Source organism: Penaeus japonicus, unplaced genomic scaffold (genome assembly GCF_977035675.1).
Source record: "Penaeus japonicus unplaced genomic scaffold, GWHDUDI00000001_assembly GWHDUDI00000029, whole genome shotgun sequence".
Taxonomy (NCBI): domain Eukaryota; kingdom Metazoa; phylum Arthropoda; class Malacostraca; order Decapoda; family Penaeidae; genus Penaeus; species Penaeus japonicus.
Window position 1 is genome coordinate 6,025,838 of NW_028234431.1, and position 5,000 is coordinate 6,030,837.

The 5,000-nt window shown below is 31.8% G+C and overlaps 1 protein-coding gene across 18 annotated transcripts in view; it reads left to right on the plus strand.

Annotated features, from left to right (window-relative positions):
* LOC122267642 (uncharacterized) overlaps window positions 1–5,000 on the plus strand; it is a 36,793-nt gene that overhangs the window by 1,025 nt on the left and 30,768 nt on the right. For 12 of the 18 annotated variants that reach the window (XM_043037749.2, XM_043037758.2, XM_086554555.1 and 9 more), the window contains exon 2: window positions 2,227–2,308. The exons of 4 other annotated variants lie outside the window; for them this stretch is intronic. The gene's annotated coding sequence lies outside the window, so the exon portion shown is untranslated. Of the gene's footprint in view, window positions 1–2,071; window positions 2,309–4,697; window positions 4,790–5,000 lie in introns of those variants that run through there. 2 more of the 18 variants (XM_086554545.1, XM_086554548.1) reach the window with 2 other exon arrangements.

A 5,000-nucleotide genomic window follows, 5' to 3' on the forward strand; every position in this document is an offset into this window, starting at 1 on the left:
TGTCGCATTGCAGGAATAGGAAATATAAGGGTCTATTGAAACCCCTTATACTCTGCCAGGCTTAAGCTAAGAAAGTTTTTATTTCATGGTTATATTTCAGTTTCCATTTAGCTTAAGGTCATATTTTAGGCTTTGGGGTTTGGTTTAGGCTATGTTGGGCTTACGGTGAGATTTAGAACCAGTTGGGATTTATTGTCGGTTGAGTTCATGTGCAGGTTTTGGTCGAAGAATTTAGATTTTGGTAGTCGGTTGAAGTTTAATTTCATCTTTGGCTTTTTATTATTAAGCTTATGTTGTTGAAATGGAGTATATTTGATTATTCTAGAACGTCTGAGCCTGTGTTAATCAGTTTGAGAGGAGAAGGGGGTGTGGCAGAATTGGGAAAGGAAGTCAGTTCTCTTCACACGGATAGAATGATAGGCTGTTGTTTAGAATAGGACTACACAAAGAGGCTGAAAAATAAACAATATTGTCTTTTAGAGGAACTGAAATGACACACTAGGTAGTGGTGCAGATATTGCAAAGATTACAAGAGTAGCGATAGAAGTGACAGCCACAGCAAAGGCCAACTAATTTCCCCCATTTATATTCAAGAGTTTTTAACCTCTTTGTTAGTTTATCATCAAATAATGTGTACAGATAGCTGTGGCTACTATATTTTGATGCTCTGCCATAGAACAACAAATCTCCACCTGATATATTCTGGCAAGATAAAACGTGGACTGCTTCCTCAGTTGATAAGTTGGCAGGAAAGTCTGTATCTTGTCTGAATGTAACAGGGTGGATGGTTTTTCTCTCTTTTTTTTCTTTTCTTATACAAAATATGCATCAGTCATTCTTTCATATCTTCTGAAAATTATTTCCTCATTGAAGCTAGGAGTACATGATTTATGCACAGTTTACTATGATTTGGTTGTATCATTATCTTTTTTCACCTGTAGATACACACCTAGGATTCAGTCAGCAGGCAAATTTGAACTTGCTTGTTTACCCTATTCCTTGAGTTTTTTAGAGAAAATATGTTTTTATTTATGACTATTGTTAGTGTTATTATTGTTTATATAACAGTTACCAGATGATAATGATATTGATAATGATAATAATGATAATAATGATAATGATAATAATAGTAATAATGATAATAATGATGATGATAATAATGGTAAAAATTAAGGTAATGATAACATTAGTAGCAAAATCAGTAGTAATAGAAAGGATTTATGAATTGGCTAGATGGTGTTCGTAATTATTTAGAATTTACACAAGAAATTTAGAGCTAGGAAAAGAACATATACAATTTGTTTTTAACCCATTGTGGACAGGGTGCCTAAGAACCTAACTGGTCATCAGGACTGGCAGTCTACGACACTAGTGGCATCGGCCAAAATTTAGAGGGATGGTGAAAGTGTTTTCTCCGCCCTCTCGGTAGCGCAGACTAGCCCAAACAATATTTTTCCATAAATCCGTCATAAAATGTGGGTTTAGTCTGATTTTGGAACCCTGTAGTACTGGAGCTAATGCTGTTACAACCATAATACTTCATGACTGTGTGTCCTTCGACTGTGGGCAGATCCCAATGTTACATCATGTACAAGCGTAATTGTTGCCGTCATGTATGTCATAACACCCGTACACAATGGGTTAATTGACTGGCTTTTTGATAGTATTAAAATTATAATTTTTACCTAAATTAACTTTTTTTTTTCTTATATCAATAGTTACTGTTGGACTGTTCATTTTACTTAATTTATTTATTAATTAATAATTTATTTTCAACTACATAAAATAAGAATCTGTTAATACAGTAAAGATAATAAATCTGTTAAATTATATATATATATCACAGATTAAGTATATTTTATATATATATATATATATATATATATATTCATGGGTTGTGGGAATGAGTGTAATTAGTGTCTGTGCAGAAGTAAAGAATTTGAAAATTGTAATGTTGTTTGAAGAACATTTTTATGAAATATAGTGGTTAAATTACCAGTGATGATAAATTGTGTGATCATGTTAAATTATAGTAATGACTATATTTGTGTTATTCCTTAATTTCTCACAGTAAAGTGTAGTGCATTTTTGGTGATTCAAAAGCAAAAGAAAACAGTGCTTCAAAAAATATAACATACATATACACACACACAAGAACTGTGAATTTCTTGAAGGTATAATATGTGTTAACGGGTTGTCTTTCTGTTCACGTTTTCCCGGATGAAGTTGAAGTGCTTGGATGGAAACGCTGAAGATAATATACGTTGCAAAGTTGAAAAATGATAGTGAAGGTGAAAATACAGAGAATGTAAGTAACATCAACTTTTTTAATGTTCTATGATAGTATGTTTTTCTTTTTATGCGTGATGTCTGATGCTGAATTCAAAGAGAGAAAGTATTCATTGAGAATCTAGACATGTTTTTAATGATTTGATTATGATATATTTTGATAATTCTTTTGTAACCTTGATGAATATTGCTAAAATTTGTAGTTTATATACTGCTTTATTTTCTTCTTCTATTTTCAAGCTTCTTAAAATTTTGACTGTGACCAAAGTTATGCAAATAGGATAAGTGATTTTGCAATTAAAACTTAATCCAGAATTACAATTCTAGTGATTTAATTTGCATACATATCCATATCTATCCATATCTATACTGTATCTATCTCTCTTTCTGTATTTATATGTATAGGAGATATATGTATGTGTTGTTTGATGGGCATGTATAATGTCTCCTATCTTATCAGTAGTTAGAGACACTATTGTGTTTCCAAACTACGACAGATCTTCAGAATAGGTTTTGTGTCACCAAGTGTACTACAGTTTATTTAGGCCTACAGAGGGATTTTCATTGGCTTTGACTAATGGTGATTGATTTTTGAGATTTATTTAATTTTGTTTATTTATTTATTTTATTATATTTTTTTTTTGTCAGATACTGATATTGTAATGTGCATGTTTGTAAGGCTTGATAGCCTGTTTATTTTCCCTATTATAACAAGTCAGTGTTGTTATTAGATGTAGGAAAGTGTTGATAGAGAAATACATACAAAAGGAGTTTACTTTTTGTTATTAGAAAATATGAGTGACCATTGATATATACTTAAATCAGATGATCATAATACAGATTCAAATGTTCTAAGCTGTTAGGTTTCATCATTGGAATTAGGTTTAAGAACCTATAAGAAGCATAGTTGTGGAAGAGAAATGAAAAGTTTCTTAAATTGGTAAAAATTATGTTCAATTAAGTAGCCTTAAAAAAAAAAGTCAAATACAAAATGAATGAAAAAGAATCCCCCACCATTTATTTTCTAATGTAAGATAAAGCTAGTCTCATGTGGGTTTAAAGAAATCAAGGCTGTATGTGCAAGCATGCATGCTAACGACACGGCCCTTTGGTGTTTAAATGCAGTTCAAGTGTAAAGGCCTGATGGAATGCAACAGCGTGTGCTTAAATTTTTTATGAAGTAATATTGTGTTTTAGATAGAATGTTTATAAATAAAGAGAATATGAAAGTTAAGATGTGGAGAGTGAGGAGTTTTTAACATTTTGATTACAATGACATGAGGAATGTAAGTGAGATGAGGAATGTAAGTGAGGAAGTGAGTTTACCAAATAGTATGAATGACGAGGGGAATTAATTGAAGGAAGAAGTTGATGCTGTATTATGTTCTGATTTTGTACAGGGTTTGTTTCATATCATATAATATGGTTGTCTTAAGGTTCTTCCTTTTTGTGAAAGACATTATAGAGATTATATTACATCCATAGGGGAAAGTGTGGTTTTTAGAAAATTAATTAATGGTTAGTGATTTGTAGTTTTCTTCAGTATAACAATCTGTAATTGGGAGTACAAAAGTAAAGAGAATGAAAGTTACCCAGTGAATGATGTTTTACTTCTTTGACTATACTTGTAGCAGTACTAGTGTATCTAGTATAAGAATGAATATTTAACCCTTAAACCACACCCATTGTCTACTGACAATCTGAGTAATTCAGCATCAAACTTAACTCATCGTCTTTTAATAGTTTGCTTTTCCTGCCCTCAGTTTGATGGTTTGTAAATTTCTCTCTAGCAGACACCTATGAGTTCACATATATAGATCAAAGAAAAGGCATAGTGCATACCTATTTAGGTTTAGTATACATATAGCAGAAAGTGATGACTTACATACCCTCTCCTATTGCAAAATTTTGCAGTTCTGCTATTTTATAGTGTGAAAATATTGTAAGTAATCTCTTAAATGATTTAGTTATGTAGAACAAAAAAAAAGTAAAAATGTTTGAGAATGCTACCATTATCTTTAAAATTGATGTTTGTCAACCATTTCGGGATGACAAACTGTAGAGCAAACTTTTTTACATAGTTTTCTTTGTTTCTATAATACACTATTTTATGCACCTAGGAGGATTTCTGAAAAAATCCTAGTGCATGGTTTAAGGGTTAATTTACAAAGAAGATCATAGGATCATGAATAGACAGACAACTTGACTTGAATAGTGGGCGAGAAGTTTGAATGTTATCAGGTGCCGATGTGAAGATATTCATGATAACAAATACGTTATCTTGCTATATCAGTTATGACCTGATTGTGGCTGCCAGTACATTTGCAAAGGAAAGGAAGAGAATTGATCTTTTAGGATGATTTGTGTGAAGAAAGTGTATATAAGTTTATTCTGAAAAGTTCTAAAAATAATGATGATGAAGAAGGAAAGAAATGAAGCTGGTTACTTTTTATACTCCCTATCTATTGCATTAGTTTGCAGAAATGAAGTCAGTTGCAAGGTACAAGTAGTGTCAAATAGGCCAAAGCTTGTGTATGTAGGATTAGCTATAATGCAGTTCAACCACAGAGATTGCAGATTTTGCTTTTACCTATTAAAGGACTAGAGTTCAAGTTTGTTAAGTCTTGTAAAGTTAACCCAGTGGTGCTAGGAAATAATGAGACCTCGCTGGCCAGTACGCTGGGGCCAATTTCAAAATCTGTATATTGGTT